At 36.8% G+C, this 27,044-nt stretch overlaps 1 protein-coding gene across 1 annotated transcript in view; it reads left to right on the forward strand.

Annotated features, from left to right (window-relative positions):
• FRK (fyn related Src family tyrosine kinase) overlaps window positions 1-27,044 on the forward strand; it is a 103,276-nt gene that overhangs the window by 25,971 nt on the left and 50,261 nt on the right. The gene's annotated exons all lie outside the window — the stretch shown is intronic.

Here is a 27,044-nt window from a genome sequence, read left to right on the forward strand (position 1 = left end):
GTGGCTACCAGGGGAAAGGTGGGGTGGGGGGTGGGCACAAAGGGTGAAGTGGTGCACCTACAACATGACTGACAAACATTAATGTACAATTGAAATTTCACAAGATTGTAACCTATCAATAACTCAATAAAAAAAAAACTGAAAAAAAAATTCCTTCTTCTGAATGTCTAGAGATAGTACTGTCCACATTTTTGATGTATATCTTCTTTTAGAAATTCTTTTTTTTTTCCATATCAGTCTTTTAGGAATTCTCTCTCTCTCTCTCTATGTATATGCACACATGCATATACATATACATGCATATATGAATTGCATATATATTATGTAGGAATTATATATATCATGGAATTATTTGTATATGTATATGTGTGTGTTTGTATAAAATTTTTTTAAAGAAAAACAAAATCTATTATATATACTGTGTGATCCTTCACCACTTCACCACATACCTGCAATGGGACTTCGTATTATTTTTCCTTTTCATCTCTGCCTTTCTGTTAGGTGAAAAGTAGTATTATCATATTAATTTGCAATTTTTAAAATTAGTAGAATTGAACATATTTAGAATGCCAATTGGTTATTTCAAATATTCCTTTTATGAATTGAAATTCAAGTTTTGCCATTTTTTTTCTTGGATGTTAATCTTTTCTTATTCATAGGTAAGAGATAATTAGAAGGAAAGCAACACTTTTCTTCTGACATATGTTGCAAATAATGTTTTTAGTTTGTGGCTTGCCTTTTGACTTTGTGGTGTTTTTTTGCAATACAAAGTTTAAAATTTTTACCAAAATATTATTTATCAGTCTTTAACTTGATGATTTTTAACTGTGTTGATTTTTTCAGAAAAAACTTTGCTGTCTACCATTGCTCAACATCATTAGTGAGTCTGAGGAATGAGACATGGTCCCTGACCCCGTAGACCATAGAATTCAATAAAGGATTCCTTTCAATCCTCTTCCATCAAGATTCTTTTTATTCTTCCTCCCTAAGGAAGGAAACTTACTTTGGGAATTTCTCTATTACCTTCTCTTGTGTATATCTTATTGCATCTCAATTTAGTTATAATTTCAGAATTATAGTGAAGCTCTATTAGAATAGAGTAGTGAAGAAATCACTATTTGCAAATCTGGAAGGAATGGGAAAATTGGTAAATTTTAGTGTTCAACTGACTACTTTGTTAGACTGACATCTTTTACTAAATAGTCTGTCAAAAGCCACAGTGATCATCTTTTAGAAATTTGTATCTGAGATTTTGGGAAATTTTTCATGTGAATGATCATGACATTTCTTTTTTATTTAAAAAACATTTTTTTCATTGTGTTTCTTTTTTTTCAAAGAAGATTGGCCCTGAGGTAACATCTGTGCCCATCTTCCTCTACTTTATATGTGGGATGCCTGCCACAACATGGCTTGCTAAGTGGTGCGTAGGTCTGCACCCAGGATCTGAACTGTCGAATCCTGGGCCTGAAGTGGAGTGCACAAACTTAACTGCTATGCCACTGGACCAGCCGCCATGACATTTCTTAAAATGAATTTTATTCCCTATCCATTGTATCAGAAATTGTACATAAATTGGTTAAAGATAATCATTATGTGTTTTTGTGGCAGTTTCATTTTCCAAGGATTGGATTGAAAGAAACCTGAACTGAATCTACTACTAGCTGATCTTAATGTTATTTAGATGATGGAGTTGGAGGTCACATGACTTTATGGGAATCTTTGGACCCTAAGTCTGATTGGCTTAGATGTACATAGAGCCATTGAGCAGATTCCTTACTTCTCCAAATGAAGCTGATGTGGAGGTTGGAACAGAAGTTAAGAGTTTTGTTCTGAATGTCCTTTTCTTGTTTCTCTGACTTTAAGTTAAGTGTTTGGTTTAAATCCACTTGCTACATTACATCTCCCCTTAACTAGATGTGGTTTTCCTCTTCTCTGAAATTCTTTTAAGTATTTTTGGCGCTTAATTATATGTTGTCTTATGTTGATATTCTTGAATATTATTAAATACGTTTCCCAAGTGATATGCATATATAACAAATATAAAAATATACAAATATCTTCTTAGTTTCCTTTGCATATGTCTTCTGCATGAAAGTAATCAGTGTACATATTCTGTTTTTTTACTTCTATGCATTTTATGGTACTACACATTCTTTATATTAATTTTTCTAATTTCCATAATATTCCTGTCCGTGAATGTACCATAATTTATTTAACTCTTCTCTTAATGGTTAGCATTTAGGTTTTCTTCTATTTTTAATTTTTATAGTGTTTTGAATAGCATAGCAACAAATACCTTTCTACATAAAGATTTTTACATATTTTGTATAATTTCTTTAGGATAGATTCCCAGATTCTGAATTACTGAGCCAAAGGTAATGAACAATTTTAAGGCTCTTAATGCTTATTAACAAATTTTTTTAAAAGGATTCCACTGATACCGTGTAGAATGGTTATATTCTCACAAAACCATTGTCACTACTCAGTATCATAATTCTTTCATCAACACGAAATTACAATTGGTTTTTTAGAAATGTTTTCAATACTAACACATCTGAACTTTTCCCATATGCTCATTTACTAACTATATTTTCCTCTAATGAATTTTCAGTCTTTTGACCATTTAAGAATTGGATCTTATTTTTTTCCTTAACATTGTGTATGGGCTCTGTCAAGAGGAAGCATTCATTCCGTCTATTAGTTTGCTAGGATTGCTGTAACAAAGGACCGCAAACCAGGTGGCTTAAACCACAGAAATTCATTCTCTCGGTTCTCAAGCCTAGAAGTCTGAGATCAAGATGTGGACAGGTTGATTCCTTCGGAGGGTTATGAGGAAGAATCTACGTTCTATGCCTGTCTCCTAGCTTCTGGGGGTTTGCTGGCAATCTTTGGTTTAGCTTGCAGACACATCACCCTGATCTATACCTTTAGGTTCACATGGCTTTCTCCCTGGGTGTGTGTCTGAGTCTCCAAATTTCCACTTTGTATAAGGACACTAGTCATGTTGGATTCAGGGCCCATCCTACTCCAGTATGACCTCATCTTAACTAATTATATCTGAAATGACCCTATTTGTAAATAAGGTCACATTCTGAGGTACAGGCAGTTAGGACTTCAACATATGAACTTTAGGGGGACATAATTCAACTCATACCATTCAGTAACTTATCAATATATTATCAATTTATCATCAATATACCAATCAATTTATGATCAATATATCAAAATATTATTGATAATATTTTTGGATAATATTTAGGCAGTGAACATTTATGTAGTGATTCCTACAATGTTAAGCCTTGTGCTAATCATTGGAAGTAGAGATGAAAGATATAATTCCTGCCTTATGGAGCTGGAAGTTTAGATGTTGACCCTACTGCTCTCTGTTTCTCTCACCCTGCCCCAGCTGCACTGGTCTCCATGTTCTGGGGCACAGTAGGCACACTCCTTCCTTTGGGACTTTGCACTTTCTCTTTCCTCTGCCTAAAATGTTCTTCCAATAGATGTCTGTGAGGCTTTCTTCTTCCCTTCAATTCTTTGTTCAAATGTGCTCAACTCTGTGAAGCCTTCTCTGACTGTCCTATTTAAAGTGGTGTCACTACCCATCTTGCATCTGCTTTCTACCATCTCTTTTCTGCTTTAACCTTCTCAAAATTTCTTATCACTTTCTAATATAGTTTATAATTTACTTATTTTGCTGTTGTCTGCCTTTCCACTAGAATACAAACTACTTAATGACAGGGATTATTGTCTGTTTTATTCACTATTGTATCCCCAGAGCTGAAAACCATGCTCAATCAATATGCAATGAATGAATGAAGACAGAATTATGATGCAATGAGTGCTATGAGATACTACAATGTTAAGGTTTTATTATTATTATTTTAATTATTATTAAGACAATTTTTTAAAGCAGTTTTAGATTCACAGCAAAATTAAGGGGAAGGTACAGAAATTTCCCACATACCCCATGTCCCCACACAAGCATAGCCTCCCCCATTATCAACATCCCCAACTAAAGTGGTCCATTTGTTACAATTGATGAACCTACACTGACACTTTATAATCACCTAAAGTTCACAGTTTAAGTTGATGTTCTCTCCTGGTGTTGTACATTTAATGGGTTTGAATAAATGTATAACAACATGTATCCATCATTATGGTATCATACAGAGTATTTTCACTGCCCTAAAAATCCTCTGAGCTCCTCTTAGTCAGCTTATGTCAGCTCCTCTTAGTCTTTTACCTCTCCATAGAAACTTTAGAATTGGTTTGTTGCTGTCCCAAAAAAACCTTGCTGGGATTTTGATTGGGATTGCATTGAATCTATAGGTTGAGTTGGGAAGAACTGACATCTTGGCAATGTTGAATCTTCCTATCTATGAAGCTGGACTATTTCTCCATTTATTTAGTTCTTTGATTTTATTCGTCAGAGTTTTATAGTTTTCATCATGTGGATCTTGTATATATTTTGTTAGATTTATACCTAAGTATTATATTTTTGGTTGTACCAATGTAAATGATATTGTCATTGTTAAGGTTTTAAGTTCAATATTCCTTTATCTTATAAATATTTATTGAGCACCTATTTAGGTACTGCATGTGTAATCATGACTCACACTTAGTTCAATTCTTTGTTTTTTATTCTCTTTCTCTTTTAAGACTAAAAGCCTCCTAAGTTGTGAATTTACCTCTGAGTATTGCTTTTGGGGTCTGGGAAGGGATCTAATGTTTTATTGCATAAGAGAAGAGTCAGGAACTCTGCAAGTTATTTACATTGATTATTTATCTATTTTGCAGAACAACCATGTGAGGTAAGCACTCTTATCTTCACTTTGTAGACAAAGAAACTGAGAAGTAGCCAGTCTCAGGGCTAGAATGCAAATCCAGATGTGTTAGTCACCCCTTTTGTTCTCTGGGGATTCTTCTGCTTGGCATCATTCTCCTAGAAATAAAATACTCTGCTATTATATTCTTAATGTCTCCTTTAACCTAATTTTTCTTAGGAAAACTTTTTATTTTCCAATTATTTCGTATTTTTGTTGTCTGTTTTAGTTTAACTTTATTAATTCCGGGTCTTATTTTCTGACCATCTCAAAAAGCACTATGTAAACTCTTACTCTTAAACTTATTGAATCTCTTAGTGGCCTCCCATGATCAGTTTTTATTTATGAACCACAGAACCTTCGTAAGAAGGTATAATTCAGATTTGTGGGGTATAGAGTTGGTTTCCCTGCTTCATCATAGCGCGGACAGAGTGCGAGATGATAATGAGCCAGCCATTCCATAGCTCAGCCCCTCTCAAAGAATTTCTCTTGTTTCAAGGTGGGGGAGAGGGAAAGGGAGAGAGAATGATGCCTCAGGTGTCCCACAAAATGCTATTTCTTTTGGTGTGGACGCCTAGCCACTCTATGGTATTGCTAACTTGCTTCCAATGAATTCAAGAACTTAGCCAAAAGAATTCCCTAGGTAGTGCTGTTTGTGGATTCTACTCATTCATAATATCTGTACCATTAATTTTCATTCCAGCCACTTGTGACTGGAATGACTTTGTGCCTTAACCCACCATCTTCTCATGACCTTATGTTGCACGGTCCCTGCCTTGGACACTTTTTATGAATATTATAATGGTTTTCAGTTTTCGTTCCTTTAGATACTGGCTGGCTTCTCTCTTGAGCCCTGATCCTATCTCTGAACACTTCATTTTGATCGGTGGCTCTACCTATTCCACCTCACTCCTGTACATTAGCATTTTTTAAAAAAACAAAGTTTTTATTTTATTTTGAATTGTTCTCCTGATGTCTTCTATCTTAATCTTTTCATCATATTCTTTTTTCCTTCTTTAAGCCATTAAACAATTTTTGTTTATTGGATCTGTTGTAGACCTATAATACTGAATTAAAAATCTACAGTTTTCCCTTTTAATTTCAAATAGTTCTTGTTTTATGTTATTTTGATTTTTTCTATTTAACATATATTAGCATATTTTAATTTTCGATTATAACTGATATCGATTATAATGACCTCTTTATTTTGACCCTTTTAAAAAGTCTCTCAATTCTTTTTCTAAATTAATGTTTTTTTCTAGATTAAAAAATAAATTGATAAGTATTTATCTAACATTTTACTTTTATTATTTCTGTATCTTTCTACCTTTGGTGTCAAATAATATACATCTAGTTAGATTTGTTTTTTTAAACCAATCTTAAATTTTATGACTTGATGGGCCATTTAGGCTGCTTATATTCATTATTCATTATATAATATTCATTTGCTTAAATGATACTCATTATTCTAAGTATTATCATCCAGCATCCTATTTGACACTTTAAAAATTATACCTCCTTGTCTTTTTTCTGTTGAGGGGCTTTATTCGAGACTGTTTTTGTATGGTGGAAGGAAGTTATTTCATCTTAAAGAGTGGAGTGTTTGAACACTGTTGGATGATTTAAACATGTTCTCTCATTAGTCCTTGCAATCGCCATGTGAAGTAGTTAGTAACTATTCTCTTCAACACATCTAACAGTTTAGGATGGTCCATGGTCAACTCTTTAAGGTCTGATCCTAGCCCTTCGGGAGCACATCACTCAACATAAAGCAAACATGATGGCCAGTATCCAATACTACTGGAGATTTACTATGAACTCCTTATAATGTCCCTACTCCATCTCTTTGTTTCTTGCCCCATATTCGCACATCTTTCTCCATCTCTTCAGGTGCCAAGTTATGGCATCATTCACTTGAATGCTGCATTTCCTTTCTTCTGGTAAATAATTTGTGAGAATTATTTCTCTAATAATTCACCTTTTGGCTTCTCAAAACTTTTTCTTTCCTGATTGCTCTTGTGGGAAGGCAACCAGCTCTCTCCAACTTGAATCCCAAAGATCTTGGCTTCTTGAAGGTTGCCTTATCCACATTCTTGACACTTTTTCATCAGTGAAAACAAACCTAACAGTCTGTCATCTATCTTTTAAATCTGTATCTATGCATCTATGTACCTGTGTATCTATCTATCATGTTGTTATAGTAGCTGATGTTTGATCTACTTTGGCTCCTCTAGTTGTTCCTATTATGCTTTGGCCATGGATGTGCGGATTACTTAAAAAAAAACAACTGCATCAAGTTTCTGGGCACCGTAACTCAAGAATTACTCTAGGCTCATCTCTTCTTCAGTCACTTAGAATTTCCTTACTAATCAGTGTGTCTTGTTCATCATCTCACTGATTTTAGACTTTTTACTGGAAAACTGGGGTACAAGGATTGGTGCCCTGTGGCTTTTTCTCTCCCGTCTTTCTAGAAGTGGATGTTTATTTCCTCTTTGTCCTTCTTTCTCATTTTTTCCTTTATCTATATATGTTATTTTGCTTGCTATTCAGATTCTGTTCCTTAAGGATAGTAGGAACTCAGTTACAACTAGTAATTTTAATACTTTTCAGTACCTGACACAACTGTCATTTTGACATCTCATGCCATAGTAATTTGTAATTGCCACAACCATTAATGCCTGCAGCATCAATAAAATAAACCTCTATTTCTTCTTTCTAGCTCTTTTATTCTCAAACAAGAATGCACGTTAAAATATAAACAAGTGGGACAACTGATTACATTCTGAGTTTTAAGAAAGTGAGCAGTTTGTAGACATCAGTCTTTAAAAACTTTAAAAAGCTTTTAATTAAACTTCTTATTTTGAGATAATGGTAGGCTCACATGCAGTTGATATAGATAATATGGAGAGATTTGGTATTACCCCTTTTTCCCCTAATGGTAACATCTTTCAAAACTATACTGCAATATCAGAACCAGGATATTAATATTGATACAGACAAGATACAGTATAGAGATTCTTCAAGAAATTAAGAGTAGAACTACCATATGAACCAACTATTCCACTTCTGGATAGCTATCCAAAGAACACAAAAACATGAATGTGTAAAGATGTTTGCACTCCTCTGTTCACTGCAGCATTATTTACAATAGCCAAGACTTGGAAACAACCCAAGTGCCCATCAACAGATGAATGGATAAAGATGTGATAAAAATACACAATGGAATACTACTCAGCTATAAAAAAAGAAAAAATCTTACCATTTTCAATAACATGATTGGACCTTGAGGGTATTATGCTAAACAAAGTAAGTCAGGTGGAGAAAGTCAAATACTGTATGATTTTACTCATAAGTAGAAAATAAAAATAACAACAACAGCAAACAAACATATAGACACAGAGATTAGATTAGTGGTTACCAGAGGGGCAGAGGGGAAGGAAGAGGGTGAAAGGAGTGATTGGGCACATGTGTATGGTGACAGGCAGTAATTAGTCTCTGGGTGGTGAGTATGATGTAATCTACACAGAAATCGAAATAGAATGATGCACACCTGAAATTTATGTAATGTCTTAAACCAATATTAGCTCAGTAAAAAAAAAAAAAAGATACAGACAGTTCCGTCACCACAAAGAGCTCTTTTCTGTTCTTTTATGGCCAACCACGGTCCTGCTTCTCACCACCCTACCCTCAGCCCTCCCAGCCCCAGTCCCTGACTCTTGACAACTACTAATCTTCATTTCTTTAATTTTATTTCAAAAATGTTATATAAATGGAATCATTCATTTTGAGATGGGCTTTTTCCCCCCTTTCAATATGATTCCATGGCAATTCATTCAGGTTGTTCAGTGTATCAATAGTTTGTTCCTTTTTATTGCTGAATAGTATTCCATGGTATGGATATACAGTTTGTTTAACCATTCACCCACTGAAGGGCATCTGCATTATTTCCATTTTTCGACTATTACAAATAAAGCTTCTATTCACATTCTTATACAGGTTCTTGTGTGACCTTAAATTTTCATTTCTCTGGGATGAATGAGTGCCATTGCTGAGTATATGTAGTTGCATGTTTAGTTTTATAAAAATCTGCCAAACTGTTATCTAGAGTGGCTGCACCATTTTATATTCCAGTAATGTATGAGTGATCCAGCTTTTCTGCATCTTCATCAGCATTTAATATTGTCATTATTTTTTATTTTAGCCATTCTGATAAGTGGCAATGATATCTTATGATTTAAATTTGCATTTCCCTAATGGCTAATGATGTTGAACGTCTTTTCATGTGTTTATTTACCCCCTGTATATCCTCTCCTATGAAATGTCCCTTTATGTCTTTTGTCCATTTTCTTAGTGGGTTTTTTTTTTCTTCTGTTGAGTTTTAAGAGTTCTTTATATATTCTAAATATAAGTCCTTTGTCAGATATGTGGTTTGCAAATACTTTGCATATTTTCTCTCAGTCTGTAGACTATCTTTTTATCCTATTAACAGAATCTTTCACAGAGCAAAAGTTTTTAACTTTGCTGAGGTTCAATTTATCATGTTTTCCTATTAGGAATCATACTTTTGGTGAAAAGATCTCTTTGCCTAGCCCTTGATCCTGAAGATTTTCTCCTTGTTTTTTACATCAGTGCGTTTTAAGTAGAAAATTGCTTACTGCACTCTTCTCAACTGAAATCAGTAATCTTGATTCCAAAGTTAAAAACTGTGTAAATGAATATATGGATGAATTAGTCATAGTCTATATAGCTGGAGTCTTTAAAAAATATTCTTGATGGCTCTAGCATTATAAAGCAACATAAAGTGCCTCTTCTGCAGGTACTGTAATGAAGGAAGGAAGAGCGTGGAAAGATAGGACCCCAGTTTTCTGCGGCTTCTAGAGTTATGGGTAGATTACTGGAATAAGGGGCATCCAATAGAAATGTCAAGGAGGAAGCTGAGGCCAGAGGCCATGCAACTTGTGAAACACACTCATGCACCGTGAGTAAATGGCAGACTTTGGAGTCAAGCATAAACAGAGAACAGTAGGTTGTTCTCCTAAGAGTGTTTACTATCCTGGATTACGGAACCAACGGTGGATGACTCATATTATTAAAGGATTATAACACACGGAAGAGTAGTAATAGGTAAGAACATTGTTGAGAAATAGACGACAACAAAGAAAGATATAACCACATACTTTGGTATTTGGATCTTCAAATAAGTCTTTTTAAAAGGTCAAAATTATAAAGATGTGGCTTCAAGCTTTGTTATTTCTGGAAAGGGCTGGCTTACTTTGAAAATATGCTTATGGTCCAGGCATATGTTCATGATGACCTCACCAGTAGTGGTAGGAGTTTCCTTTTGGAACTGAAGTTTAAAATAATTTCTTTACAGTTAAATACAGCATAGATTTCAGATATAGATTTTAAGATGAAGTTTATAGTCTTTTTTTAAATAAAAGTGAAAGCAAACAATACTTTTTGTTTACTTCTCAGTCTTAATATTTCCTTTCTAAAAAAACTAGCTAACCAGAAGCATAATGTTGCATAACATATTGCAGATTAGATATTTGCTTTCTTGACTCCAGGCTTTGAGCCTCAGCTAGTTCCTGAAAATTGTGAATATGTCTATACCTTTATAAACAAAGAAGCAGTGGCAGTCTATGTGGTATCATCTGACAGATGTTCTGGGGCCTCACTAATCCCAGTTTCTCCTTTTCATGGAGCCTGACATTTTTGCTGTCCTCTGGGTTAAAGCCTCTCTCTGGAAGGTCTTTTTTAAAAAGGTGGATATCCTACCAGGAGAGCAGATATTAATATCCTCAAGTGACTCACATTTCTTTACACACCCCTTAAATGAGAATAGGACCTAAGGAAGCCAAGAGTTCTATTCACAAGGGGAGGTCTAATAAGTGGAGGAGTGGCAGCAGGGCATTCTCAGGTGTCCATGGCAGCGTGGACACAAACTTTATGAAGTGGAGATTTCTGAGGTCAAACTGGCCAATTGAATCGTTTTCTCAAATGCCATCTTAGTTGTTTTCAAGTCTGACTAAGGAAATATTAGTGTTATAAAAACTACATAGTATAGTTTTGTAAAATTAATTTTATGAGGTACAGTTTACATACGGTAAAATGTACAGATCTTAAGCTTACATTTTGATGTTTGATCAATGTATTCACCCATATAAACAACACAACAATTAAGATGTAGAATATTGCCATCACCTCAGAAAGTTCCCTCATAGTGCCTCCCCAGACACACCTCTTCCCCTGCCTCTGAACAAGCACTGCTGTAATTTCCATCACCATAGCTTAGTTTTGCCTATTCTGGCACTTCATATAAATGCAATCATACAGCATTTACTTTTTTTGTGTGTGAGGAAGATTCGTCCTAAGTATCTAAATATCTGTTGCCAAACTCCCTCTTTTTGCTTGAGGAAGATTGTCCCTGAGATAACTTCCGGGGCAGTCTTGCTCTATTTTGTATGTGGCGTGCCGCCACAGCATGGCTTGACAAGTGGTGTGTAAGTCCATGCCCAGGATGTGAACCCGCAAACACCGGGCAACTGAAGAGGAGTGTGCCACCTTAACTACTACACCACCAGGCCAGCCCCAACATTTACCTTTTTGTGTCTCACTTCTTTTGCTCAACATAACGCTTTTGTGGCTCAACCATGTTGTTGCTTGTATCAGTTTGATTTTTAGTGCTGAGTACTAGTTCAGCTAGTAGACTCTACCACATTGTATGACTGTACCACAATTTGTTTTTTCATTCTCCTGTTGATTGACATTTGGGCTGTTTCCCATTTTTTCTCATTACAAGTAAAACTACTATTCACATTTTTGTGCAAGTCTATTTGTGGACATATGTTTTAATTTTTCTTAAGTAAATACCCAAGAGTGGAATTGCTGTGTCATAGGGTAGATGTATGTTTAACATTGTAAAATATTGCCAAATAGTTCTCCAAAGGGTTTGTCCTATTTTACACTCTTACAAGAACATATGAGACATGCTTCATATCTTGCCAATGTTTGATATTCTTAGTCTTTTTCATTTTAGCCATTCTCCTGGGTATGAAATATTTCACTGTGGTTTTAATTTACATTTCCTTAATGACTAATGATGTTAGCACCTTTTCCTGTGTGTAGTGGCCAATCTTATATCTCCTTTTGTGAAGTGTCTGTTCAAGATTTTGCCCGTCTTTAAAGCCAACATCTGGGCCTACTTGGAGTTAGTTTCTATTGACTGCATTTTTCACCAAGTGTGGAACACACTTTCCTGTTTCTTTGCAATACTGCTAATTTTGGGTTGAATACAGGACATTGTGGTAGTGCATCTAGATCCCGTCACATTCTTCTGAGAAGTCTTGGCCTTCTGTTTTAGTAGATTGTTAGGTTGCCTGGAATCTAACAGCAAACTTTGTCTCCTTCAAGCTGTGTAACTAACTGCTTGTATCTCTATTCTGTCTTTATTTCACCATTAAGTATGATGTTAGGTGAAGCTTTTTCATTGTTGTCCTTTTTCAGATTGAGGAAACTTGCTTCTATTTCAAGTTTGCTAAGTATTTTTGCTTTTAATCACTAATAGACGTTGAATTTTTCAAAAGCTTTTTCTGCATTTATTAAGCTGATTATGTAGTTTTTATTTTTAGTCTGTTAACAGGATCAATTACATTGATTTTTAAATCTAAATAAACTTTCTTCCTGGGATAAACTCTACTTAGTTTTTATATATTTTTCATTTTGTATATTCTTGGATTTGATTTACTTATATATTTTAAGGATTTTTGCATCTGTGCTCATGAGAGACATTCATCTTTAGCTTTCTTTACTTGAAATAGCTTTAGTTTTGATGTCAGGGTAATTCTGGCCTCATAAATTAGAAAATATTTCTTCTCTATTTTGTGAAAGAGTTTGTGTGTAAGATTAATGTTATTTCTTCCTTGAATTTTGGTACAAGCCCTGGGGATATGGAGTTTTCCTTGTGGGAAGCTTTTAAATTATGAATACAATTTCTTCAACAAATGTAAAGTTATTAAGATTTTCTTTCCCTCTCCGGGTTAGTTTGGGTAAGATGTATTTATCATGGGACATATCTGTTTCATCCAAATTGTCAGATTTATTTGCATATAGTTGTTAGCAATCGTCCTTTTTTGTTGTTTTAATGTCTGTGGGAATCTGTGATGGTCCCCTTTAATTGCAGATATTGATTATTATTATTTTTTTTTTTTGGTGAGGAAGATTCTCCCTGAGCTAACATCTGTGCCAAGCTTCCTCTGTTTTGTGTGTGGGATGCCACCACAGCATGGGTTGATAATCGGTGTGTAGATCTGTACTCAGGATCCAAATGTGTGAACACTGGGCCAACGAAGCGGAGGGTGTGAACTTAACCACTACACCACTGGGCTGGCCCCAAAAGATTTTTTTTTAAATGACATGATCATTGCTGTAAATTTAATTTCAATTAATTATAAACAATGGGCATGAAGACTGTGGGAAGCATAGACAAAATCCTTGTTCTTTACTTGTCTAAGTTCTATTTGTTCTTTAGCAGTAGTCTTGGTTACATGAGGATCAAAATTCTGAAAAAGTAACACAAAATAAGATTAAAATAAATATTTAAATAAGTATTTAAAATTATATATTATTAATACATATTATTTAAAACATTATTAATTTTTAAAATTATAGATGACATTACAAATAATGAATTCTGAAGCTTAAAGAAGCTTTTCTAAACTAGAAACAAAAAATATTTGATCAAATGTTTCACAAAACCAAATTATCATTTATTCTTTCTATAGAAAATTGTATTACAAAATCATTGTCACATGAAGAATCAAAGAAAATGAAGTCAAAAATGGGAAAATTTTATAGAGAAGGCAGTTCATTAATATTTTACTATATTTGTAAGCATCTTTAAATAATTTGTAATGATATCTTCTTTTCTAAATAAATATTCCCCTTCTTACCAAAGTTTCTCCACACGGTTTTGGTTTGGTTTTGTCTGTGGGAGTATTCCCGAGGCCCAGAATCTAGTTTGGAATGAGGGTAGGTTAGAGAATCAAATTGCTTTGCATACAAAAGCAGGAGATATTTTGTTATAAAAGCCGGGTCTGGAGGAGAAAGGAAGCAGAGAGGGGACTTAGCAGTCTGGCAGGGGGCCCTGAAAGAAGAGAAAGTTTTGGGAAATTCCCTCTTCAGGGGAAAGGATGTTAAATTTCTATGAAGAGAGATTTCTCATATGTGTTTGAACTTGTTTTCTACTCTAGATTGTACATAAATCTTTGCTCTTCCTAAATTTTGCCTAAAATTTGGAGTGAATTTAAGATGTTTTGGATGAGTTGAAAATAAGACTGTGGAGTCCAGGGCAGGGCAGAGCAAACCAGAGAGAACAAAATTTTGGGGTGGGTGACAGCAGATGTCAGAGAAAGTTCTTCCCTCACAAAACAGGGCTGTGCTTGTCGAAATGCAGCATTGGGTTCCCTGCCTCAAAATTCTCTGCTGCCCTTGGGAACTTGCAGCATCCAGAGCTCCCCCTCAGACCCACCCGGTGGCATTTGTCGTGTACACACTCTCCCTGGGCGTGCTTAGGCAAAGTGGCGGTGGAGAACTGAGGCCCTGGGGGAAGTTGAGTAGCACGGGTTTGTGTGTGGTGGGGCGCATGGGGAGGGACACCTTTCCTTCTCTCAGACAGCCTTTCTCCGTGACAGTCCTGAGGAGTGAGGTATAATATACTTGTGCCACTGCCTTTTTCTCTAATTCTAACCAAAAACAAATGGAAAACTAATTTTCAGGTTTCAGAAAAATCCACCACTGCTGGCAGAACCTTCCTTTTGTTTCCTGACAAATAGCTTGTTGACACTGAAACAAAAGGTGTATTTTCTGGCACTGTTTCTGGCTTTCCTTTTGACAAGAACAAGCTGCTTTGTGGACATGTTCAGCTTCTACCATTTCAAAGTCCAGTGGGTGGCATTTACATGGATTATAAATAACCTTCAGTTATTAATGCTGGCATTTTTTTAGGTAATTATTAATGATAGCAATGTTTAGTGTGTAGCTGGGTGCACAGGGCCAAATTGTTAAAAAAAAGAAATGAGAAGAAAAAAAAGAGAATATGTGCCCCTTCGGACCTTCCGTGGACTGTCTGTCTCACACCTTGTCTGCTTGGGAACACCTGTTTCATTTTGACCCCCAAAAAGACAGTGAAACTAGTGCCTATCTGTGATGGTAGCTGCGGCCACACACACACACACACATCCATATGTCCACATCCATGTATTTGTGTGTCTCTGTGCCATGTATGGAGTAGTTTTAGACAATAGAGATTTTGTTTTTCATTGTATGTTTGCCAAAAGTGAAAGACGATTTCATTTAAACATATTGATTTTTATATGAATTTAAGAGACATCTATGAAGAAATCCTGCTTTATTCCATTATAATTGGAAATGTTATTTCTATTCTGTGTAATTATTTTCCATAAAACAATATTCTTCCCGTTAAACAGATTGCTCACTTTTCTTTGGCTAAAGAGCCCTATCCCCCGAGGAGATCCTTGTAGCTTCCAATGTTTTGCATTTCCATAAACATCAGCAATAGAAACCAGTGAAGTTGATGGACATTGTTTATTTCTTAATTAGAAAAAAATCCTAGTAGATCTTTGCCAAGCCACAGTTGAGAAATCTGGATATTGGCTTCCATCCTAGAGTGGATTATGGTCCTCACTCATCTACTCCTCTCAAAGAATCTATCCAGGTTTTATCCACAGCTCTATTTATTCTCCTGATTACTTTGATTTTAGGAACACACAGGAAAACTCTGGAATTTCACCTGCTGCATACTGCTACCCACTGAGTGATTTTAAAAATGCATTGTCCTTCTTCCTTACTTTGTTTTTTTTTTTCCCTCCTTTGCACTTATCATCCTCAAACACACTGTATTACTGTTTATTCTGTTTATGGTCTGCCTTTCCCCATTAGTATGTGAGCTCCATAAAGGCAGGACTTTTTTTTTTTTAAAGATTTTTATTATTTCCTTTTTCTCCCCAAAGCCCCCCGGTACATAGTTGTATATTCTTCGTTGTGGGTTCTTCTAGTTATGGCATGTGGGACGCTGCCTCAGCGTGGTCTGATGAGCAGTGCCATGTCCGCGCCCAGGATTCGAACCAACGAAACACTGGGCTGCCTGCAGCGGAGCGCGCGAACTTAACCACTCGGCCACGGGGCCAGCCCCAAGGCAGGACTTTTTGTGTGTTGCATTCGCTGCTGTATTCTACAACTGTGCCTGTGCCTGTGCGTATTAGGTGTTGTTGAAAGAAAAATGAATGAGTGAAGGACTCTTATGGTGGTTAGCTGTGGTTATGCTTTGTCACCAGCTCTGTGTGATCCTGGAAGAACCACTTACCTTATTGAAGGAGATGGCTAGTTTCTGTTCAGGAATCATTAAGAATTTAATGAAACAACGGATTCCCTTCCCAGAAAAATGCATGTACTCATTAAACACATTTACAATGTTTCAGAGGTTTACTATGGACCCTCATAAAAATTTCTTTCCAGCTTTAAAATTCTGATAAACTCTTCTGTGTTGTTGCCATAGGAAAATTCTTCCTTGTTCTCCACAGCTTCACCTCTTGAATTCGTTCATTAAATAATTTTTAAAGAACAAGGCAAAATTTTCTGTCATTTTTGCTGGTGTGCCTAGAACTTAAAATTCTCTTCTGTGTTAAATCTTAAACGGAATATCCAACATCTTCCCAATGGGCTTTTGAAATTTTGCTGAAAATCTATTTCTTCCATAGTGTTAGCAGTTTCCACATGGAATTACCTGTAAACATCAAAGAACTAGTTTTATTGCTTCTTGCTTTAATGGACCCTCTTGCCCCCACCATTGCCCACCAAAACAATCTGCTCACAGACGCCTTGTTAGTTCTTCACCTGTGCACGTGCCCTTGTCCTTCATTTTTGGGGGTTTCTCATCTCTTTCAATCCTTATTCATTGTGTATTTTCTTTAAGTAGTCGTCCATCGCTGACACACTGTTTGTTGTTCATATCTCTGACTGCACACCCTTGGCAATTGAATGTTCTTTTTGTCTTTGTTTTATCCCTTTCTTTTTGGTTTATTACTCCATTAAAATGGTCTTTCATTCCTTTCTTGATACTCTAAGATTCTCAAAGGAAAATAAATATACCCTTCTTTTGCTCTTTTGCTTTTCCATCTTTTCTCCATGTAATTAGTATGAAATAAGTGTTATGGGTATATTTCTGCATATAAAGCACGTAGAAAGGTATAACAATATTACCCTGTAGGGTAATGAGAAGTTAAGATACCTTTAAGATGATCATTATCTTTTATTTGGGATAAAGGATTTAATGAAGGTAAGTGATGGCATAGGGCATCATTTAGTGTTAAAGTGATAGTACAGTGGCTGAAACTTACACATAAGCCCCTGGTTTTGCTGGTGTCTATTCTGATGGTGGGCGCATGTGCTGTATCAGCCATAAAATATTTTGAATATGACCTCTGGTATAGGCAAAAAGAAGACAGATGCTCCCCTTTTTTCTTTTGGTAAGAAAAACCTGGATCCAGGAAATGCAGAGTGGGCTGTCACATCTAAAGTATGACATTATTAACCCATGTGGATCAGGGTGCACACAGAGACCACCAGCCTACTAGACTCAATGTTTGAACTTACTTATTGCATGAAAGTAATTCCCAAAGAACAAGTTGTTTTGTAGATTTTTAAAGAATACTCAGTGCTTTAAAGTGGGGTGAGATAATACCATTAATGACACTGGAAATTAAAATTCTTTAAAATTAAGTAAATTAAAAAATTCCTTTTATTTTTCCTTCTTGGGGTGAGAAAGGAAATGATTCATAAAAGGAGATAACTATTTTCTTTTGGTAGGAAACTAGGTGGGACTGTCACCTCTGAAATTAGTGCACCATATAACTAGTAAAAAGAAATACTATGACTCAAACACTTAGTCATATAAAGAATCAGAATGAACATTTGTGGTGTTTTGCACAATAAGGCTTTTCCCCAGGAGTTATAAGATTGATTGCGTTTATTTTCTTTAGATGTAACAAAGATAGAAACTATTTAATGATTAATGCTTTCAACTCTCGCCCACACTCCTCTAGCTTCTAGGACAAACATTATCACAAATGTGCAAAAGCAAAGTAGATAGGTTAAAATTTACAGTTTTTTTTCAGGCTTAATGATTGGAAATGCCATTATATACGTACACACTTTGTTTTTTATTTTAAAAGAGAGATCAATATTCACTCCCATTTCCTTTTACACACATAGGGGATGGTTGTAAAGCAAAAACACTGCCCTGAGATCGAATGCCTATCCGAACGCTGTTGTATTCTTCATAAACATTTTGTGAGGCATTGCCTCCTTTTGATTACTAGACTCAGGGAAGTGGGTTCAGGTAGTAATCAGATTCTTTCACAGGCAGCACCACACCTTCCCCAGGGGAAAAGTACCAATTAATTCACCTTACTTCCTCTCTAAGGAAATTCCTTCAAAATTCCCCTTCTCTGATGACTATAGAGGTGAACAAGGGCAACAAAAAGGCCTTATGAAATGACCCAAGCAAGGAGCTTCCTGGTTTCTATGTGACTTCGTGTCATATCTCAGATACTAGATGTGCAACTGTCGCTTTATCACACATTCTTGACATGTGTGCAGCCATGATATGCTTGTGTTCTGGAGGACAGAAAAGTCAGCTTCATTTGTGATCTTTGTGTTCAGAGGTAAGTGTTATTTTTGGGAGAAGAGAGTGATCAGATTGGAATCTGTGGTCTGAGACCAATTCACATTTGAACCTTTGCTGCAACTGGCCTGGAGCAGATAAAGCTTCTCCCTTAAGCGCTTTGCCCTCTGAGCTATGTGGCAAGCACAAATAAAAGATTATATGAGAACGCAGGCCTTATCTAGAGTTCAACATCCAGTATAAACCAAAAGACTATGTAAAATGCCCACATTGAGGTATAATGTATTGTTTCATCAACAAGTGTTTATTTAACTGCTCCCAAAGGCATATGTGTTATTAACAGACTCAGTCTTTGAGGTTGCAGCCTTGAGCGAACACAGGGAATAATCTAAAAATAAGAAATTAAAAAAACACAGCACTAGCTTTTGTATGCTACATGCCAAACCAGAAAGGTAGTCACTGAGTTCTGTAGGAATTCTGGGTAGACAAGTTTAAGTAGTGCCACTAACTTAGTAGTGGTAAGAGTGAGTTTAGCCGGAGCAGAGAGTTGATGTGGGGAAGATTACGTTGAAGAAATGGCTAGTGTTCAAATGGAGGAGGGCCTGAAATTCCAGGTTAACAAGGGTTTTATTCCATAAGCAAAGGGAACCCTTAAAACTTACTTATTATTTATGTATTGTAGGGGAGGAAGACATTTCCTCTTCCCAAACGGGGGTTCGTCTGGCCGGAGAACGAAGTAAATTCACATGAGACAGAATAGCAAGAGAAAATTAAACAAAGCTTTATGAGGAACCATGGCCCGGGGCCTTTCTTCCCGAAGGAAGAAAGGGCACCGAAGAAGTGGGGTGCACATAGTGGTTATATACCCCCAAACAGGGTGTTTCACATGTGATTGAAATGTCCCTCCCATAATAGTCACAAGATTGCCCTGTTGGCACAGTGCTTGATGGACACAGCAGGTAGTGGGGCTGCTATCTCGATGTGCGTAGCAGGAGGCAAGTCGCTTGTCTGGAGCTGGGGGGTCACAGGTGAGGCAGCAGCAATCAGTTCCTAGCCTAAGGAAAGATGCTTAATCCTTAAAGAAATGCCAACGTTGGGAGGGGGAGGGAAGTCAGCTACAGGAGTTTACCAGAAACAGGCGCAATAAAATGCAGATTTAAGTCCTTGCCTTTGGTATTGATTAAGAGTTTCTAGAGAGAAGGTCATCTACTTTCTTCTTCCTGGTACAGAGAGGGAGGCACCTTTTACAGACAGAGATTTACCTTACAAATGTAAATATGTCCTAACAAAGGGCAAGTTGCATTCCTCAGAGCCTCCTTCTCTGTCCCAGTTTATCAAAAGCAATCAGCCTCAAATAATCCTGATGCCAAAGAGACATATCTTGGGGTGGCCATTTCAGGTCCCCACAGTATGTATTGGAGAGATGTACCAGGTCGTACTTTCAGATGATTAATCCAGAGGTAGTGGTGTGAGCAAGGGAGAGACTGAGATATTCTTTGTTAAACTTGAGCAACGGTGTCTGACTCCTTGTTCGTGGTATAAACAGAAGCTATTAATACTCAGGAGAACAGATGGTAAAATATTGCCGTCATCCAAGTGCTGATGATGAATTGGATGAAGATTGTAGTGGAGGAAATGGAAAGGAAGGAATGAATAGCAAAATACATATGGACGTTATTATTATTCTTTTCTTTGTTCTTATCATGCTGTGTGAGTGGGAAAAGAGTGGCAGCGATCATTGACTGCTGGCTGAGGGGGATGCTGAGCCCAAGGAGATTGTGGAAGGGGAGGGATGGGATTACCTGAATGGGAAGGAACTTCACAGAGGCTTTCCCGGCAGTGTTGCTGACACAGGTGAGTCATATCGAATCACCATAGCTCAAGGTCCAGAATTCCAAGCCTCAATCAGGTACGATAAATGGCTAAATGTGATGCTGAGTGTCCCCTACAGACTGAGGGGGTTTTGCAAATGTTAGTGCCCCTGATGCCTCCCAAGCCACACTGGTGAGGTTGATAGGTGGTTTTTCCCATTATATCCTGTGTAACTGTGATGACAGCAATAAACACATCCCTAACCCTGAGTTCCCCCCGTGGGAGTCATCCCAGGTACTTTCCCTGTGGGTAGTTATGGAAGTTGATCTACCCACTTTCCTTTCTGCAGTTTCTGGGAGAATCCAAGTGTTTTTCTGAGACTGATTTTAGGAGCTTATCTTGTCAGAGTCTGTTTACTGGGGTTTAAGGCCAAATGTCTTGGTTTTAAAGGAGACACTGGGAAAAGAAATTATATGTTAAATTTTGTAAACCTTAACCCCTCAGATACTGGGGATGGATTTTCTCTTTGAAAAAAATGTATAAGGGAATTACCTACATCGGACTGGAATTATGAATGTCTTAGGCACTTGCGGTGTGCACGTCACTGAGGTAGCAGAGTGGACAGAGTCAAACTCTATTAGATAAAATGAGGAAACAGTAACAGAGATACCACATCTATTTACAAGTTGATTTCTCTAAATTTTGATCGATATATGTGATGCGGGGTCGGTGAGCCGAGGAGTCGAAAGAAAGATTTCTTAGACTCTCAAGATCTGGCAGTAGTGCTCTTTTATTTAGAGAATAGTGTGGAATAGCATGGGGACAGGACCCATGGGCAGTCAGAGCTTCTGCTGCCGCCGCTTCTGCTGCCCCGCTGGCATGGGGACAGAGCCCATGGGCAGGCCGAGCCGCTGCTGCTGCCCCCGCTGGCATGGGGTCAGGACCCATGGGCAGGCAGAGCTGGTGTGTGGGGACAGGACCCATGGGCAGTCAGAGCTCCTGCTGCTGCCCCGAGTTGAGGGTTAGGGCTAAATTTAAGGCATAGGTATGTGAGTCATCTCTTTATGAAGACAAAGGAAAGAACATGAAAAAAAGTTAAAATGGTATCAGTGCAGGTGCGGTCTGGTCATTGGGTGATCCCATGACTTTTAGACAAGAATCAAATCGGATTAAGTAAAGGTCAGAAGCCACCACCCTACATCAGTTACGTGAGATTGCCAGACAGCAACCAACTTAAGTTCTTGCCTTCCCCATTAAGAGTTTCTAGGGATAAGGTCATCTCTCTTCTTCTTCCTGGTACAGAGAGGGAGGCACCTTTTACAGATAGAGATTTACCTTACAAACGTAAATGTGTCCCAACAAAGGCAAGTTCCATTCCCCAGGGCCTCCTTCCCTGTCCCAGTTTATCAAAAGCTATCAGCCCAAAACAATCCCGATGCCAAAGAGTCATATCTTGGGGTGGCCAATTTCAGGTCCCTACAAGGTCATCCCCTCTTCCTTCACAAACGCAAATGTCTCAAAAGGGCAAGCAAAATTCCAGTCCTCGGAGCCTGCTTCTCATCTGTAGTTTTAAAAGTAACCAGCCTAAAAGTCCTCATCATATGCATTATTTAAATGTTCCTATTCAGTAACATTGCATAAATTCTGTCATTTTTTAAAAGACTCATTTTGTCTTTTTTGTAAAAGAAAGAACTTCCAGTTAATCACAGTATAGCTTTCGTTAGCCTTTTTTGAGTTAGTAAAATGGCCTACTGCCACCTGGTGGCAGCATGTCCTAGTCAAGAATGGGCATACAGGACAGAAAAGTCGCTCAGGAGGAAACTTTGAATATAAACACAGAGAAATGAGATCATATTCACATATTCACTCATGTTCCGTCATTGACTTCAAGTCCAACATGTTTAAAAGCAAATATGTAATTTATTCCTTAAATTACTTCTCTTAAATAGGTGCTATTTATCGAGCATGAATGTGGCCAGGTATCAAACACTTCCCATGTTTTATTTTTCTTGATCTCAGAACAAGTCTACAGGGCAATTATTATTATTCCGGTAAACAAATGAGGAAATCCAGGCACAGGGAGAATAAATCACTTTCCCAATGAGATGCTGAATAACCGTGGTTATTCTCTGCCTTCTAATGTGTTGCCGGGTATGTTGTCCTTCAGTCGTCCAGATTTGAAACCCCGATGGCGTGTTTGATCTTCCATCTGTTTCCTCGCTCATTCATAATCACGTGTCTCACATTTCTTAAAGATTTTTCTTGTATCTCTCAATTCTAACTGCCAAAGTTTCTAGTCCAGATCTTTACAACATGTAGGTTTTTGTAGCATATTCCTGATTGACTTCTTTCTATTTTTTTATGTTTAAACTGTAAAATGATAGAAAACTACATCTTATTGTAAACATCTGAATTATAGAGAAGAATGCAGAGTGAAAAGTGAAAATCCTTTGTCATCATGTTTGTCATCTCTCACTAATCTCCGGAGAAGTAAGAACATACAATTTTTGTTTTTTAAAAATATAAATGAAACTATAATATTCCTGAAATTTACCCTTTTTGATCCAACATTGTCTTGCAGATCTTTCTAAGTCAGTTCCACAGAATTTACACACAGTAGACACTCAAATGTTTGCAAAATAAGTCTTCGACTTCAATCACATACTCCTTTCATCCAAAACAGACACTATACTTTTTGCTCCATTTTCATCTAATTGAAGCATTTCCTTCTCGCAGACTGCAGGTTTTTATGGGTCTTCTCTCTTTTTTGGTTATTCTTAATCTAGATCCTTTTCACGGCAAGTATGGAATAGCAATAAAGATTTTTTTCCATTAAATATCAATAAAATGTGTATGTGTGTGTGTGTCTGTGTGTGGTATCATTTTGTTGGATAATTTTTCACATATTAAGTGCCAAACTCTAACTTATTCTCAGCTGTCTTATATAAATTTCTAATTTCTTTACTATTTTTCTACCTCAGTAGTTCTCAAATTTTAGCATACACCAGACTCACCCTGGAGCTTATTAAAACCCAGGTTGCTGGGCCCAGCCCCCAGGTTTTCTGATTCAGTGTTTACGGAGTGAAGCCTGCAAATTTCCATTTTTAACAAATTTCCATGTGCTGCTGATGCTTCTGGCCTAAGGACCACACTTTGAGGATCACTGGTGTTTGTGACTCTCCCCTGATGCTTCATCCCTCCTAGGAATTCCTGCTCCCTTCACAGCACTCACTGTGTGCTGCACACCAGAATCACAGCTCATAGAGAGCATTGAAAGTGGCTGTGGTGGACAACCAGGCCTGGGGTGTGCCTGTCCTTCCAGAATGCGGCCAGCAGGGGTTGCTTGAAAAGGCAGAACTGAAGAGAATGACAGTTCTACCAGAGGCTCAGCCACACATTAGGGAACAATTTTCACATGTACCGAGGGTGGAAAGAACTATCATTTGCCGTTAGTCTCTACAGCAGCACATGTGCTAGCGATGGCCGTCTATAGCAGTTGCATCATCTTTGAGTATGAAAGAGGGCATTATAATGCCACTGCATCCAGAAAACATTTTTTATTTATATTCTTCACTCCCTAGTGGGAGCTCAGCCAAGCAAAATTCCAGGTATTAAGTGAGCTGATGCATCCAGTCAAATATTTACTATATACAAATATTTAAATATATACAAATATTTATCCATTTCATCATTAGTGTGGATTCATTACTCACGTGATTTGCCTTGTAAAGTGATTGTACCAATCCTTTGTACAAGTATCCAGAATTGGTAAGACAGAAAAGGATTAAAAAAATTGTCACAGTGCTTCTCTCTACAAATGTAGCAAAATTACTATTCATTTATTAGACATATAGTAATTTCGATTTATAAAAACTGCTTGCTTATATATATATTGGGCAGAGAAAATACATCATTTATAGGCTTGATTATCCAAAATACAAATATAGTGTATATACATAAAACTTATATAATGGAGTATTTGTTCTTGAGAATAATGATATGGGAGATGTAATCATATTACTAAGAATTTAGTCTTCTAGGTAAATTGTAAGTCTTGTAATGGTTTACATATTTACATTTTGATCAAACATTTTAGTGGTGATGCATACTCAATGTACTCAGAATCAGGAAAATGCGTGAGGTTGATCAGGATATTTGGTCCATGTTGCTTCTTTACTTGAAATATTTGTGTGAAGAAATTTTGCCACTTCTAGAAATGAAGTCTAAAAAAAAAATTCCCGAGTATTTTAACTGTTAGCTTTCACTAAGCATGCATGTATCTAAAAAATATATAGTATTTTTTTTTGAGGAAGATCAGCCCTGGGCTAATATCTGATGCCAATCCTCTTTTTGCTGAGGAAGACCGGCCCTGAGCTAACATCCGTGCCCATGTTCCTCTACTTTATATGTGGGACACCTACCACAGTATGGCTTGCCAAGCAGTCCATATCTGCACCTGGGATCCGAACCGGTGAACCCTGGGCCGCCAAAGTGGAACGTGCGTGCTTAACCACTGCGCCACCAGGCCAGCCCCTAAAAAATGTATAGTATTTTTTATGTATTTGCTTAAATGTCATATAAATGGCTTAACAATGGTATGTATCATTCTTCAACTTCCTTTTGTCTGTCAACAATTTATTTGTTTTAACTCCTGTATAGTATTCCATTTGATATTCATAGCTAAATTGGTTTATCTATTCCCCTGTGATGGGCATTTAGGTTGTTTCCAATTTTCCAATGCTAGAATTCTTCAGTGAATGTTCTTGTGGTATGTTTCCTTGAGCACATATAGTGTATAATCTAGAAGTGAAATTGAGTCATATACAAATATTCAGCTTTACCAGATATTGCCAAATTTCTCTCTGAATTAGTTGTACCAAGTTATATTGCCGTTAGTAATATATAAAGGTTCTTTTTTCACATTTGGCCCAATATCTGAAAGTGAGAGTTTAAAATTTTGTCCTGCCTGAAAAGTGTGAAATTGTATTTGATTGTTTTTATATTTAATATTCCTAATTACTGGCACAGATAGAGGCTGTGCTTCTTTCCTTATTTTTTTTAGTTATTGAGTTTTCCTTTTCTGTAAACTGTCCAATTAAATACTATGCCAAGTTTCCTAGTGTGTTGTGTTCTTTTTTTAATTGATTATAGGTTTCTATATAATCTGAATACTAATTCTATTGTGAGTTACATACTTTGGAAATATTTTTTCCAGGTCTGTGGCTTGTATTTTAATTTTATTTTATGGCACTCTTGCTATTTCAGAAGCTTTTAATTGTGGTTATCAATCTTTTCGTTTATGGTTTGTATGTCTTTTCTTTTTCTTTTTTTTTGTCTTCTTGAAGAAATCTTCCTTTGTCCAATATCAGAAAGTTTTAAAGTTTGTGTTTTACATTGGGTCTCTAATCAATGTAGAGTTATTGTGTATGCTGTAGGTAGCATCAATTAATTTTTTTCATATGTATTATAATGGGGTACCAGCATCATTTATTGAATAATCCATCCTTTCATCGCTAATTTGCATGTTTGGGTCTGTCTGAGTTTTTCATTATGTTCCATTATTCTACTGACTTTTTTCTACAGTAGTAGAAAACATGCATTTCTATTTTTCTGTGAATTCATTACATGGCCACTTTGGAATGTCTCCATGTCTTCCACAATTTCAGCTGGACAAACAATAGTCTATGGACATCAGTTTGGCCCCTGATATTGAATCAACTTGGTAGTCATTAGTGTAGTCTACCAAATGTTTCCAGTTATCTACCTTCTGGGCAATAGTGGGATTGCATTTTCTTCTCTCTTTGCGTTTAGGCACAAACATATGACTTATTTGCCAATGGGTTCATTCTTGAGTAGAAGTTTTGAATAGAAGCTCCAGAAATCATCCTGTGATTTGCCACATTTTCCAATCCTGCTTTGGCAATCATGTAAGCATGGAGATGGGAAGTCCCTGGTAGACACAGAGATAGACATAGAGCAGACTCCCAGATGACCTTCAATGGACGTGCAGCTGAGTGAAAAACAAATCTTTGTTGTCTTAAACCACTGAGATATTTGGAGTTGTTCATTACTCCAACATAACCTAGCATATCCCAAGTAACATAGTTAATATCATGTAATTTGCAGTTTGATGATTGGGAAAATGGTAAACAAACACCTTGCATTTGTTAGAAGGTAATATTTACATTTTAATGTCTTTCTGTCTTTCTTTCTTTTCAATTCCTTCCCCCTCTTCCTTCCAATTGTGTCACCTTTAGTGAGACTCATATTCCCTAATACCCATGACCTGTCAAACCAATTGAAGCTTTTTTTTTTTTTGCTGAGGAAGATTAGCCCTGAGCTAACACCTGTGCCAGTCTTCCTCCACTTTATATGTGGGTTGCCACCACAGCATGGCTGATGAATGGTGAACCTGTGGACCCCAGCTGCTGATGCAGAGCACCCTGAACTTAACCACTAAGCCACCAGGCTAGCCCCTAGAGACAATTTTTGATGGCCTGTATTTCCTCTCCCAGCCTGCATTTGCTCCCTCAGCCTGTATGTCTTCCCTCAAGCTGACATTTCCTCTCTTTGAGTATCTACGTTTTAAGAGATGATACCTGAAAAGATAAATGTTTTACCTAACATCTTTAATGATAAAGATCAACTTTATGACCCTGTCATGAGGGGTCCTTAGTGAAGAGCAGGCTTTCTCAGCTTCCTCT

This window comes from Equus quagga, chromosome 11 (genome assembly GCF_021613505.1).
Source record: "Equus quagga isolate Etosha38 chromosome 11, UCLA_HA_Equagga_1.0, whole genome shotgun sequence".
NCBI classification, from domain to species: Eukaryota; Metazoa; Chordata; class Mammalia; order Perissodactyla; family Equidae; genus Equus; species Equus quagga.